Source organism: Cupressus sempervirens, chromosome 6, assembly GCF_028749045.1.
Source record: "Cupressus sempervirens isolate cs-2001-9-10 chromosome 6, ASM2874904v1, whole genome shotgun sequence".
Taxonomy (NCBI): Eukaryota; Viridiplantae; Streptophyta; class Pinopsida; order Cupressales; family Cupressaceae; genus Cupressus; species Cupressus sempervirens.
Window position 1 is genome coordinate 40,113,381 of NC_143123.1, and position 16,995 is coordinate 40,130,375.

Genomic DNA, 16,995 nt, shown 5'->3' on the forward strand with positions numbered 1-16,995 from the left:
GGACATGTAAAATTTGCATCTCTGAACATGATAACTTGAACTAGTCCTTTTAGATGCTTGAGTAGAAACTTATCAAGAAGTAAGGTGGCTTAAACAATGAGGACTTACTTGACATCTATCCTATGATCATTAAATATTTTACTCTATACAATCATTATGGTCTCTTTCTTCCTCAATCATCTGTGGAACAAGAATTATATTTCTATACTATACTCTATACAATATTTTACTTTTTGTTCCTCAATCATCTGTGGAACAAGAATTATATTTCTATACTATTTTTTTAATATACCATGTGAAAAACAACATTATAGAAATTGTTCAAGAAAAAGTAGAGGGGAAAAAATATGTTATCCTTCGCCAAGTCTTGATGTATTGCCTTTATAAATTTATTTAGCCAAATCCTTGAATTCCAAACCATGAAAAGAGCCAAAAAATGTCTACAATGTGAACTCAAAGGTGAATTTTTTTGAAACCCCTTGCCACACTAACCATATCAAAAAAGAAAAAGTAAACTTTTCTTCAAAGAGCTAATTGATGAGTCTAAGGAGTTTTAGGATAATGAGAAAAAATCCAAGAGGAGCCCTTCCTATATGATCTTTGAAACCCTTAAATGAGACATGTTCCCTTCCCCCTCTATCAGTCCTCCTCCCTCCCATCCAGCCCAACCCCTCCCACCCAACAAATGGATTTGGGTAATATCAACATTGTTTAAGTGAAGACCAATGATGCCCCAATAGAAGAAATGTAAACCCATTCTGCCACACTTGGTAGCCATAAAATTAGTGGTATTTTGGATATAAGTTCACGCCACAAATTGTTGGTCTCAAATGCACTATCAAATAAATAAATGATGAAACTATGGTTCTCATCAAAAGGTTAAATGATGTTAGTACATTTTCCCTAGAAGTGATGTATGTTTTTGCCTCCACCCTTTGTTTGGTGGAGGACAAGGAGCTTGGTGAGAAGATGACAAATGAAGCTAATAATAGGGATCTATTTAAATTTATCAGTGAAAAATGGGCCAACATCCACTTGTCCAAGAGGTTGGAGAGGGACAATAGATGTTGTTTATGTGTGGATCTTATTTTTTTGGTTTTGGTAGCCTAGAGGAATTTGGTTATGGTTTCTCTAGTAGGTTGGTCAATAAGTTAAATTGTTGTTGGTGTTTCCCTATATGACATGTTTTAAGTAGTATATTTAAACCTTGGTAATTAGTTTTAGATTAGTTTATGACTAGTTATATGACTCTAGTTGGTGGTTTACTACTTTATGAAAAAAATTGATAGAGGTAGATTATGGATGTTTTATCTTTCCTACTTTTGAGTTTTATAAGTTTGTGTTAATATGTTGTTAATGAAATTTTAGTTGACTCTAATTTTCTACCTTGACAAGCACCCATTTTTATGCCACTACTTTCATAAAAGATAATATATCAAGTTATAAGTAATAATATATTCTAATAAATTGCAATATATTCTAATATATAATTATAATAACATATTATAAAAATTATAAAAATATATATTATAATATATTACAATACGATATAATGTTATATTATAATAATACAATATTTTAATATTATATATTATAATCTAATATTCATAATATTATTATATAGTAGACATTTTATGATGCATTACACATCGGATATACGATCACACATTTGATAGCTATCTAGTACTTATCAGATATTTGATATGACTTGTGCCTTAGATCTTTCTTTGGCAAGATATACTAAAACCTAGGCCTACTATAAAATTCAACACACCATTTCATGTTTTTGGACTTGTGAAAATATTTTTTTTTCACATCGCCACTTTTTGGCAATATAACATGATCTTTCACATACCCTATATGAAAAAGTAAAATTGAAGAAGTCATTGTCACTCATATAATTTGAAACAACATTTTTCTATTTTATGTTGTAGGTAAACTCCCAACTATTCATATAAACATATAAATGAACAATTAACTATAAAATTGACAAAGAAAAATTATTTATAATTTTAAAGAAGAAATGTGTCTCTCCATAGGAGAAGTTGACCAATTGTATCAAGAAAATGAGAAATTGAATCAATTTTACTACTAGTATGTACAAATATATTCTTAGATGGCCTACTTCCACTAAGAAACACAAGAAAAAGAGTGAATCCATTGGTTTTGAATTGAATAAGTTGGCATTTTTTGTAGGCAATGATTGTGCAGAAAGGAAATGATCAATTTAATACAGCCATAATGATTTTGGGTATAGAAGAAAAGAGATTATTATGCCAAATCTTTATGGAATGTCAAGGAGACGGTAGAAGCTAAAGAGGATCACTTTGTCAAGCTACTAAACAAAGCAGAGAAAAAGGAATTATCGGATTCAAATGACTTAATTAGTGATATTTGACTTACTAGTATAGTGTGATAGTAAGAGTTTAATGCTTCTAATTATCATCATCATGGAAAACCTTCTATCTAAAACTCAAAGTGAAATAAAGGTTGATCTCCCTTTAAAGGTAATTGATGTTTTGATGAAAACTTTATATCTTTTTTATACCCTTTGTCCTTGATAGAAAAGGGAGACAATGGTAGAAAGGGAAGTTTTTTTTAGGACAATAAAATAAGGAAGATAAATGGCATAGTATTCAGATGAACAATGATTTGAGGGAGATATTTTCAAGAAATGTAAAAAAATGAATGAATTTTACTCATATTCAAAAGTTACCATCAAGTACAAATGGAGAGATTGTTGGAAGGCTGTCATTGATGTCGATATATTTAAGTTTGACATGTTGTGCTATAGCTTTCAAACTTCAAGTAATATTAGTGTTGATATTGAACTTTGAGTTGTCTTACTTTGCATATAGAAGGTTCTCATTGATGTTAGCATACTTAATTTTCACATATTGTACTATAGCTTTAAGAATTCAAGTAATAGTGTGGATATTGAACTCTTATTTGTCTTTCTCTGCATATATATATATATATATATATATATATATATATATATATATACATACATATATATATATATGTATGTATATATATATATATGTATGTATATATATATATATATATATGTATGTATATATATAGATATATGTATGTATATATATATATGTATGTATATATATATATATATATGTATGTATATATATATATATATGTATGTATATATATATATATATATATATATATATAAGTATGTATATATACATATCTATATACACATACAAAGATATATATATATATATATATATATATGTATGTATGTATATGTATATATAGATATATACATGCACACACACACACACACACACACACACACACACACACACACACACACACATTCAAGTACAAAGGGAGATATTGTTGGAAGGTTGTTATTGATGTCAACATACTTAATTTTGACATGGTGTACTATAGCTCTTAGAATTCAAGTAATAGTATTGATATTGAACTTTTATTTGTCTTTCTCTTCATATATATGTATGTATGTATACACACACACACACACATGACAACATGTAATGGTACAACTAATGGTTCTATATTCTAGATTTCATTATTTTGGTGCAATAGTCAGGTTGCAATTTTTTTTGGTAGCATGATTCACTGGTTGCTATGTTCCTTTCAAATAAAATGAATTGTCAATGGCTCCACATTTTTTTACATGGATATTTTTGGCCGTACAATTTTGGGAAAAGGATGATAAATGAGAAAGAATGTAACAACAAAAAATTTAGGGATTCCAAATTAGCCTATGATGTTTCATATTTGCTGTGTCTCAAACTCCTCCATGAGAAAATATTAGTCTCCATCTACAAGACCTCTAGTATTTATCTTGTTTCTACTAATGTTTAGTTTGCTAAGGATTGGAACCACTTAAAGGGGTTTGACCATTTTGATAACACAAGGTTAACATTACCAAATTTCCATAATCCATTTAAAATGTGTGCATTATATTTTTAGATTCAATTTTGTAAGTATTTTTAGTATCAACATTTTGAATCAAACTCCATGATCCATCATTAGGATGAGGGAATGCAAGAATATAAATTGATATAAATGCATCTCTACTGCAAGATTGTTGGCTAGAAGGGCCACCAAATGGCCTCTCCCCAAACTTAAGTGGGTTAAGCTCAATTTTTATAGAGAAATTAAAAATAGGGTTGAGGCTAGGGGGAATCCATAGGGACTACAAAGGACATGTTAGAGATGTTTTTTGTATACCCCCTCTATGACCAAATATTTAATCAAGATGAGGGCATGGCCATCCTTTGGGGTCTTGAAATTGCTCTTTCCATTAGAACTAGGAATATTGTGATTGAGGGTGACTCAAAAATCATAATTGATGTTGTCGAAAGGAAAGTATTGGGCTAGTTGGAAGGTTGATAGAATTTTGAGAGGCATCAAAGGCCTCCTATCTAGATTTGGGAAAACCCAAGTTAGACATACTTACAAAGAACGAAACTCATCAATTGATTCCATGGTCATTGTTGGTCTATGTTTAGAGGGCTTACAATGTTGACACATTATAAATCAACTTTCTAAGTCCACTTAATGCCTAATCTAGATGAAAGAGTGTAACACCCTTGGTGTTCACTATGATTTTTAACCATGCTCATGTTTTTAGCCTCATCTTTGGCATTGTTGGGTCCACCAAGGATCTTCCTAGAGTCATATTCTTTCAAATTTTAAATTCTTGATTGTGATGTAGTGCCCACTAGATCACATCCTAGACAATGTACTTTAATTATTATTTTGCATCATGTTAGTGTTTACATGTCTTGGTGGAGGTCTAATCATTATTTACTATGCATCCATCTTAGAAAGGTGAATTTTGGTACTGTGTGCTATGGATTAGATTTTCTTGGATTTAACAAGGCTTTTTCTAATTATTTACTTAACTATTGCAACTTCTAGCACATGTCTCTATGTAATCAATTTTGATTGAGGCATTTGGAAATTCATTGTTTGGTATGTTTATTGATCACGAGTCTTTAGTTCCTTACATCCAATGCCCTCATTTTTCCCTTGTGTTTTCTCCTTGCTAGGTTTGATTTTGTGTATTTTTCTTTCATTGGGTTTTCCCCTTTCTCTCTTATCATCTCATTGGGGATGAAAGGCACAAATCTAAACTTGATAAAATTGATGAAAAGTACAAAAATAACCCCATGGTGATCTTAATCTACAAATATTTCTTGTCAATTCATTTCAACCTAGAAAGAACATAGAGTTTCTATTAATGGTATCTAATTTGTGATCAATGAGGAGTTTATTAGGAAAGATTTGGGGCTCTCCATGGAAAGCAAAAAGTGGACGTATCACTAGTAAATTTGCACCTATTTTTTGATGATAGTTGGTTGATATTTTGATGGACAATGGTAAAAAAATTGTGTCGCTATAATTTTTTCAAAATTTTGATGAAATTTAGGGCTGTCTATATATCGACAGACCATCCCATTGAAAATGATTCCAATCTTTGTAATGAGGCAATGTTAGACCATTACTAGGAAATGTCAAAACTTTGATGATGAGGAGATTGGTATCTATGAGCTTTCCATTCCATCGACATCAAGCCTCATTGAAACATTGATGAAATGTCATCGAAATCCTATGAGATTTTGATGGCATCACCATGTCATCAACGACAATGACTGTCGATAGATCGACTAATTGTCTTTGAAACTTTGATGATAATCCTAGTTTTTAATTAAAAAAGTCTTAAAAATCCTATAGATTTTTTTTGTGGAAATGCTACAAACTAAAGGAATTCACCCATTTGAAGAGTCTTTCTTATACCAGCTATCTTTTTTAGCTATTGACCTTTAGAAAATATGGTATTAATCTTGGAGCTACATTAGAAGATTGTAATTTTGCATCCATATCGTTCAAGGGATTTGATTCCAAATGCTCTCCATATTTTATTGCTTAACTATACAGAAACTTGTCCCAATGCTCTCCAAAATGAGGCCCCTTTATACCCCTATCCCTTGATTACCCCATCCCCCAAGCTAGTGTAACTATGCCATTAAATGAATAGCATAAGTACCCTAAGTGATTACCTGCAAATGATATTATTTTACCAAGTGAGCATCCATAGATAAAGGAACCTTGAAGTCATTTCATGATCTTAATGTGCAAGCTTAGCATGAGAGATGAACTTATTCAAGAAAGGATTAAGTATTTAATGTTTCATTCCAAAACAATGACTTTTTTATTCTACATGTTGTATTGGAGAAAAACTCACCTTGACACTACCATAATTCTCTTTTGCTTCCATGGTGATGCAAAATAAACCACCCAACATTTTGGTTTATAGAATATGAAATAATAATGAGTTGTCTTTAGACATAGTTATACAAGATCTTATATCAAGTCAAGTTGTAATGCTCCACCCAGAGATTATTGGAACAAGGATTCAATACAAGCCAATACACACACACACACACACACACACACACACACACACACACACACACACACACACACACACACACACACACATTTCAAATATAAGAATTCAATACAATCCAAGATATGTGTGTGTGTGTGTGTGTGTGTGTGTGTGTGTGTGTGTATTTCAAAATAAGTATAAATGCACACAAAAACATCATATAGGGACCACAAAGATTGCAACAAAAGACTTAACCAACAATCCTGACATCCAATGAATCTTCAAACAACCCTACCAAATTGACACGCACAACTAGAAAATGAAATACAAAGATGGCAATAGAACATAAAATCACTGATTTGTCAAAGCATGATAATTCAGGTACTCAAATCACCTAAAAGTGTTCTCCAAAAAATAGTGGAGATACCCCCTATTTTCTGCATGATAAAACACAAATGATAGTTTTGCATGAGGAAGTGCACCATATCATGTGATAAACTACCCTCTCGTATGAAGGAATGCCTAGCCTAGCCTCCAAACCCACATAACTGGTGTCAAGGCTCTGATATAGGAGCATCTTGGTTGTAAGGACAATCTTGCATCATCCAAAAATATTTTCTTTTTAGTCTTTTTCTATTTTAATAAGGACTAGCAGACAGGGTGGTTACTATTTATGGGAGCTTGTTATTTTTAGTAAGTTTGTCATATGAGCTTGGAATGTCCTCATTTTCTATAGGAAGGTTCATTTTAGAGTTATAAGCCTACCATAAAAATCTCATTGCTCAAGCATTAGTATCAGAGAAATTGCAGATTTTCGGTGAAAACATTTACAAAAAAATCTTCAGGCTCACCATTGGAGGCCTTAGAGTCCCTAGACGAGGTTCAAAAACTCAACAAAAGGGCACTAGCATAGATTTGAGTTTGTAGATTAGGAGCTGACATTTTCGACAAGTGGTTATAATAGCCAATCAGAGCAATGGTTTGTGAGTTATGGCCTTTTGAAGTTAGGCTACCGAGATTTCTAAAATAATTTGTCAAAGATGTAGTTGGCCAACTCTATATGTATTGTTAGGGTCTGTCGGCCCTAGATATTAAGTTTGAGCATCTAGAACCTTCTTGTGTGGCATAAAACTACCTATTTAAGAAAGGCCTGAACATTGTCTATGACAACTTTGGATGATAGTTCGTAGCTTGTCTTGCAAATTGTAATTATGGTGCCCATGGTTAGAATATTGTACTTGTGAATTCTGTAATACTACATTTGCAGTGCAAATAAGAAGTCCATATTTTGTTCTCACATTTTTTGTTGTTTCTTTGTTTCTATTATGATTTTATGGTATTAAGGGGAGCACCCTTTGTCAAAGTGACACAAATAAGAAGTCCATATTTTTTTCTTGCATTTTCTATTATTTCTTTGTTTCAGTTATGAGTTTATGGTATTAAGGAGAGCACCCTTTGTCAGGCTCATGTGAGGAACCACAAAGAACCATGCGAAGAAGTGCAAAGAGACACGTGAAGTGCAAAGAGCCACACGAAGAAATGTAGAGAACCACATGAAGAAATGCAAAGAACCACGCGAAGAAACATAGAGAGCCACACAAAACTTCACACTGTTGTGCGAGAAATCAAAACAAAAAGCAAGGAAACTAAAGATGAAAAGAAAGGTAAACTATTCCTCCACACTAGGGAGTACCAAATCCACAATCAAGGCATAAACACTCAAATCATAGCTACTGAAAGAAAAAAATTGAATCTAACCATATAAACATTGCAGTAAAGGAAAAGTACCAAAAGAAACATTGCAATGAACAAAACAAAAAAAACTCATGGGTGGCTCCTCCCAAACATAATAGCATTATAAGATCCTCATAGGTCCTAGCCATCCCCCACGTGTAACATCCCAAGTTGCCAACTAGATAGTCGGAGTTATCTTGTGAGGACATCACTACTAAAGTGTAATAACATCATCTAATCATACGCTAAACATCATAATAAAGGAATGCATTAAATAAATTCACATCATCTAAATATGATATCCAAAAATTCTAATGAAAGCATAAATCACAAGAAAGCATACTCGAGAACCTAAAGTAACAAGTGAAAACATCAAGCAATGGTCACACTAGAACAATGAACTCTCTCTATACACTAGTTCCTAGCAGTTGTGAAGGTAGCTACACCTCCCAACCATGTGGTACCCATAGGTCCACTCCCATCATGCTGATGGAGATAACGATCCAACTACAAACACACATAAAGAAAATGTCCATGGCTATCACACAGTCTAGATAATAATGATGACTGAAACCAAGAACATGAGACAATGCAAGTACTACAGGTCCTAGTCAAACACACAATGGATAACTAGGTAGGGACTCACTGCATGGAGAGTGACTTGGCATTGAAAAGCCCAAGCTCAATACCATGCGGACTCAACTTCCCAACAGAAGGCTCTCACATTGGAAATTTTTTATTATCTTAGTTTTATTATTGCCCATTATTTTATTTAGTTATCACTTACTTAAAACTTCCTCTGCCAACCCATTGGGCCCAATGATCAGTAGGTTGAGAGATAGACGCCCCCTCCATGCACTACCCTAACCTACCCATATTCATCCAATGATTGGTACCAATAGGCATGCAAATTCCCAACCCAACTCCAAATGATCATAACTCAACCAAAATACAAATGGGAGATCAAGCCTTGCAAGTCACCCAAAAAATGCATGTGCATGTACTTATGTGTGGCACACCACCATCATGAAGATCATACACAAGGATTGGATGAGAACACAATTAGAAATAAAACGCTCAACTGAATAATAGCTTGGCAGGACAGATGCAACACACATCCTAATACAACATACAAGTGAAATAGTAGTCTAACTAACATTCTATGGATAATCCATGTCCATGACCAACATCATGCCAAGAAAAAATCATAAAACTAGGGCACACACAAATCGAGGTAAAAACCCCAAAACTTGAAAATTTTGAAAATAAAACCCATTTGGTGTTTGGGAACAAAAACCATGAAAATCCAATAAAATTTGGGTTTAGACACTCTATGCAAAAATGGCCAACATAGCGGTGCGAAATTCCAAACCCTCTTCCCAAAAATAGGGAAACATTCATACTTGACCAACCAAGCAGAACCAATTGACAGAAATAGAGGGGAACACTAGTTCTTAGCCTCCCAACCAACAACTACCAAAAATAGAAGTAGGAACTAAGTTGGAACATGAAAATGGAGTCCTACTTGACAACAAAAGGGATAGAAACAAAAAATAACTGGATAAAATAAATATTCCGCAAAAGTTGCCAAAAACTATGGCAAAACAAGGTCTCCTCAATATGGATCCAATGAGACTAACCTCAGGAAGATCCCATGTTTGTAACTCTCACAAGGAAAAGAAACACGATCCTCCAGAAGAGGATTTTGGAAAAAATCTCTCAATTTTGTAATTTATAAAATTGAGAAGTGAGGAATAAAATTCATCTTTCAATACTTATTCACTTTTCGAGTGAATAATCGATTAAGGTAAATAACCAACCAACCTAGTTAAACCTCAAATTGACTAAAATAAAAACATGCTATTCCAAGTAATTGGAATTTATCTATGGAAAAACTATTAAAAATTAAATTCAATAAAATTTAAAGTTTGAAAACCCAGAATCACAAAAATTTCCCTAACAACTTTTGCGACAATGCAAACGTCTAAATGCATAGACAATTTCATTAGTCTAGTCACATAATGCAAATGAATCTAGATTTAATCAAATCACTGGAAGGTTTAATTTAACAATTAAATAAGATACGTTGACCATATAGGGATGACATTGGTAAAATATGAACAATTGAATCACTAACTCCATGTACCATTGCCAGGGATATAAATCCTACACACTAAAACACATGATCAAGTGCAATAGCATATAATAACATAGCTGAAGCAATAAATGCATTAAATAACCTAATTTAATCATTTATTCAATTATACTAAAATAATCGATTTACATCACTCATGTCTGCATAAAGCATAATCAAAGAATGAATGAAGTAAATAACTATGGTATAAAATCTAGTACATAACATAATCAAAGATATGTCTAAATACTGAATAACCATGTATCATCATAAAACATACTGTCATCTCAAAATGACATCAACATACAAATATGATCAACTGTACAAATTTCCATGATAATGGAGTCAGGAAGTGAGATCCAGATAGGTGCAAATGACTAGTTGCCTTAATGTGATCACAGAGATGAAAATATGCATCAACCAATAGAGTTTGACAAGTGACAAATAAGCATCATTGAATAGATAAAAATAATTTTTTTAAAACAATAACTTCCACAGTAAGGCATGCTCATCAATATCAAAGAGAAAACACAAAATAACATAATATTAATGCTTCTGATAGGAACATCTCTTATTAATGCTTTGCATGTGAATACATAAATGAGTAAACGACTGAAGGTTACCTCTCCTTTTTTTATCTTTTCATTGCATTTATTGCATGTTGCACAAGAACTTTTTGCATTCTCAATCATATGCTTATTGTTATAATCCTCTACAACACTTACACCAGTGCTTGGAGACACCCCTTCCAAAGGATTTTCCACATACTCCCTACTAATCTTCCCATCTAAGCATATCAACCCCTTCCTCGTCATCTAATCTGAAATTACATTAACAATATATTTTAGCATTCATCACTTGAAGACTTGATCAAAGTAAATGCCAAGATAATAAATTTTAATTCAAAGCATGAGGAAGAGTTACATACATTCAAATTTGGCCATTTTTCTTCATAATACACCCTACACAATTCCACAACTGAACCATAAAGGATTAAATGTGTTATTTTGCATGAGTGTAATAGCACAATCATAAAACAAACATCAAAATTAAAAGAAATTCTATGCAAGGAAAGATCTCAATAAAAATGTAAGCAATATTAGATCAAACCAAATTGGCAAGATCTCAACAAATCTAATTGGTACTAATGATGCACTAGAGTAGGATAATATACTTACTATATCTTTTTGGGACTATTTGTAAGTCTCCCAGCTCAATATATTTGTACAGTGAATGAAGGAAAACATAATATGTGAACTAACACTAAATTGCTATTTTGGTTTAGTTCATTGTTGAATTGAACAAGTTTTCTTTTTCTTAGGCCTTGTGTTATTGGTGGTTTTAATCGTCCATCTTAAGGTTTAGGATTGGTATTTTCTAGGGCTTCAGTTTTGTGTTTCAGATAGTGGTCTTAACTTTAAGTTTTTGTTATGGCATATGGAAGGTGATATAGGATTTTTATATCAAACGTATAGTCTCAAGTAGCATGGTACTTCAAGCTCTTCTATAGATGGTACTACCTCATTTTGGGTCATAGGCTCGTGTACCATGCTTCTTACAAAACACAAGTTTGTGTTTTGATGAGGGGAGTATGTTTTTTATGGCAATAATACTGACAAGGTGATCTGATTTGAGTTTTTCAATTATATCCTTTTTCTTTTTCAATGGTTTCTATAGCCAGTAAGGCCCTTTCAGCTCCTTGGCATAACATTACATTTATGTATTGTTTGAATTCTATCTTGAGTGGGTGTCCTATAGATACTCAGATTATTCAAACTAAAAAATCCATATGCCTTATTTTGATAATATATTGTCTTCATTGCTTAGCATGCACAAGATGCACTTCAAAGGAATTTTGAAAGTAGTGATGATGTACAAGATGCACTTCAATGGAATTTTGAATGTAGTCATGATGCAAAAGATACACTTCAATGGAATTTTAAATGTAGTAATGATGTTTTGAACCCAAGAAGTAAATTTAGAAAATCTAAATCTCTTTGTTGCTCCTTTGAAATAGCTACCCACAATAGAATTGCAAACAAAGGAAGTATAGAGAATGATGATTTTTCTCATCCTTGTGTTGTAATGATACATGAGATACAATTTACTGCCTAAATCAATACTTTGTAGACCATCTTGTCTAAGTATCATAAAAGTCTCCAAATGTTGAAAGGATTCAAATAAGGTTGTGGCAAATATAAAGGATCAATTTAAGTAGCATGACAACATATCAAGTGTTTTGAGGATGCCATTTCCTCTAATTTGTCCAACTATTTCATGAACTGTGACTTTTATTACAGAGTTGTATACGTCACCATAATGATTGAGTCTCCTATTATTCCATGAAGTTTAATGAGATGAACCCTCACATTGGATGGAAATGGATTTTAAGTTGTTTTGAGTCCTTGTGTAGAAAAGACATTGTCATATTGTTTTCACCGTGATAGTGATAGTCATAGTAATATATTGATTCATTAAAGGTTAGATCTATATGGTTGGGAACAAAACACTGTGATTGACCTTGAAGTGCATTAAGGTTATTTATTTGGTTTAAAGTGTGCATTTGGAAGGTTTAGATCCTTTCATGTATCACTGCTATGCCACAATCACAATATGACATTCAAATCACATTGTGAAAAGAAAGAGCCTTTGGTTCCAACGAAGTTTGTGCATTCATCTGTCACATTTGAAAGGGTGCATGGAGAAAATCTGAATCCATATTGAGAGTTGTCAAGTTGAGCATTAGGTGGGTAAAGTAACATTTTCATGAACTTCCTAATAGGCCTTATTGTTAATGTGATCAATGAATAGGATAGGAGTTGATAGTTTGTTTGAAGGATCTAATTCCATTAGGTGCTTCATGAGTGGAAGTGAAGTTAGTTTAAATGTTTGTGGGATTTGGTATTCTAATTGCATTTATGGAGGGCATGATGAATTAGAGATCCAAATATCCCTTCGGATTTCTGTGATGAAAATGAAAAAGCTTCCATTGGGAGTTTGTTCATAAAGCCTTTGTAATCAACAAATGAGTTTGATCGATATGATACTATTTAGAAGGTGTTATGATGATTTAGTGAAGGTTTATTTGAGTGTCAAGTTGGTAAGAAATTTGGAAAGAATTGATCAGACCATATATTGGTTTTTAGTTTTGACAGGTTTAGTTTGAGCTTCACTTGGTTTCAAGAATCTTTTCATATTCTCTACTTAACAAGGCCAACTACAAGAAGGTGGAAGCTCATTTGGCCTATAATCACTCTAAATTTCCTATTAAAAAATAAGTAAATATTTCATTCATTCATTTAAGAAGTATATCATTGAATCATTATAATCACATAATGTTCATTAACATCACATACAATTAATTAATACATATAGATATTCATCAATAATTTGTGAATACATCAATCATTATATTCACATAGCATTCATCAACACAACATACAATTCATGAATACGTATAAACATTCATCAATAACTCATGAACACATAAATCTTTATAATCACATAACAATATTCAATAACATGACATAAAATGCATTAACAAGCAACATTCATAAAAAAATCATCAACACATTCATCATCAAACATGGTTTTTAACATTCATTTCTTCTTTTGTTTTTTCTTTTGTCGAAGATAAAGGCTAATAGGCACATCATGACTATATTTTGAATTTTGTTATGACTCTTGTGGATCTAATCTTTTGACATGCAGCCTCCTCTTCTTTTTTTATGGACAAGGCTGATGCACCCCTACAATAAGAAATAAATGAGCTTATATCAAAACATTTTTAAAATGTTATAAGTGTTTCATTAATCTAAAGAACATAACATGGGTTTTTCTTTACCTAATAGTGCCACATCATCTACTATCACATTTTGTTCAGCGCCAACCTCAAAATGCTCAACACTAACATCATGCTTGACTTCGTCACCATGATGTTTTGCATACTTAAAAATTATCACATAAAGGTTACACCAATTGTAATTTAAGATGTTAAATTTTATTAATAATTACATAATTAATTTTCAATAGAAATTGAATATGTACCTATATCATTCTGATGCACATCAAGGCTTTCATCATGTGTAGGATTTGTACCTTCTTCATCATGAGTAAGATTTGTACCGAGAGTAGAAGGTTGCAGTGAAATGTCATGCACATTGTTATCATTATTCAAAATTAACATCAAATAGATAATTTCTCATGAAGTTCTAAATTTATGTTATTATTCATTATGCCTATTTACTTGTGTGTGAACCGGTGCACCAGAATCTTCTACATCTCTTAGGCCACTGGAATCTGTGCGTAGGCAAGTAACCACTTCTTTATAGCTTTGCTTGATGCCAATTTGTTTGTCCTCTTCTATGGGCATTAGATGAAATTCAATGCCCTGCATTTTTTGCATATTATGTTCAATATTAAATGTATTGCTTATTTGTAATTTTATATTAAAAATTTGATATGAAATTTCATTTACTGCTACTTACAAGTCATGAGTGAATTTTCATATATCCACTAGAGCCAATATGGTGTTGACCAACAATCTCTTTTCTAGCTTGTGTAGCCTTTGATGTGTCATGTAGCCTATATATGTAAACTTTGAAATATGTTAGATTATATAAATATAAAGATCACTAATTTGTACATTTTTACATTAATACTACCACATACCTTTTTTTGTCGACTGGTGGGTTAATTCTTTTATTTGTTAATCTTATCTCTTTTTCATCTTCAATCATTTCATTCCACTCCAGCTCTGGAACCATATTATGACACTCATACTTTGAGTTGAGCTTTAGAGCCCTTTTGTATTGGTCTCTCACAATCTTTAGATGTTTGGAAGATTTTTTAAGAATTTGGACTTTGTTTAGAATACTTTGACCAAAAAGCTCCTCTATAGATTTTATGAAATGATCTTTTAATTTAGGGCCTTGCTCATTCCACCTTTTAACAAAAAACAAATTGTTAGATACAAAAACTAGATCAAGCTATGTACCTTGAATATATTACAATAAATAGATAAATACAAAATGTAGCAACCAATTATATGAAGCTACATACCTTTTACGTAATGTGGTCCCAAATATCTTAAATGTTAAATCATAAAGAGTTTCATGAAAAAAATCATTTCTTGCAAAATCATCATGGGATCTAATGTAGGAGCATCCTGGGTTTCTTTGCAATCCTTCACTTTTTCTCTTTTTGCTAGTATCTGTTGAGTTCTTAGTTGCTGCCGAGCTCCTTTGGTTTTCAAGTGAACTTTATCGATACTGAGTCACTCTTAGTTGTTGCCAAGCTCCTTTGGTTTTTAAGTGAACTTTATCGATACTGAGTCACTCTTAGTTGCTACTGAGTTCCTATTGATGCTGAGTATTCCTTTGGGTACCAAGTGATTTTCTTTAGGTGTAAAGTTCCTATTCATGTCGAGTATTCCTTTGGTTGTTGAGTTCGTAGTTGCTAATGAGTGAATCCTTTGGATGCTGAGATTGTGTGGATATCGAGTGCCAGTTTTCATTTGCTGAGTTGTCTATGTTTGGTTCCAGTTTGGGCCAACTCTGCTTGCATTTAATTTCTGTTAGGTAGCGAATATTTGTAAAAAGCCAACTTGTGGCCTTTCTATGTTCTAGAATCTTCTATAAACCATTTTGGCAAGTATATATATAGAGTGTTTAGGCTTAGAGTTAGGTAAGTTTTGGAAGAAGAATTTTTTTTGGGAAAAAGAATTTTTTCGAAGAGATTAGAGAGTAGAACTGAAAGTGTGAATTTGCAGTTGGATCTTTAATGTGAATTTATTTGTAATTGGCTATAACCCATATGGCCTTATAGTTGGGCATGTATGAAGATGTTTTGATGAATCAATAAAAGTATTTCTCTTTTCTTCCTCCTTTGGTTGTTGTTCCTTGTGTTTGCTTCCATTGTGTTAACTCTTGCAGAGTGGTTTGGATAGTTGGGTGAGCCTAAGGCCCTAGTTATTCACCTCTTTGCCTACATCAGTTGGTATCAGAGCTTGAGGTTCATCCTTGTGGAGATTGGATTGTGTAGAACCCTAATTTGGATTTGGTTGTAGGGTGGTAGATCTATAGATTTGACCTATAACTTGCAGAGGGTTACGATCTTGTAGGAACCTAATTTGTAAAGATGGTTCATAGTAGAAGAAATGTCGATGATGCTATATTGGATCAGTTGAGACAAATTGCAGCCAGATTAGATGTTGTAGAGACAACTTAGAGGAGAGGAGCACATCTTGATGATGTAAGTGATGATGAACTAGCAACACCAAACCATAATCCAAAACCTAAAGAAGATCAAGACGAGGAAAGATTGTTGCGAGTGTTGTCTAGGAAAAATTCAAAGCCTACTGTAGAAGTTGTTCCTTATGATGAAAAATTGGATACCAATGTTGTGTTGGATTTGATCTCTGATATGGAGAAATTCTTTGAGTATGAAAACACTCTTGATAATAGAAAGGTGAAGATTGTAGTCACTAGGTTGAAAGATCATGCATCACTATGGTAGGAGCACTTGCAAATGGGTAGACAAAGGAGAGGAAAGGAGAATATCAAAACTTGGCCAAAGATGGTGAACAAGGTAAAGAACAAATTCCTTCCTACTGATTACAAAGATAGCTTGTTGAGAAAGATGCAAAATTTGAGACAAAAAGACATGACTGTGAAAGAGTATATTGAGGAATTCTATAGATTTGACATTAGATCTGGACATGTAGATGATGATGTTG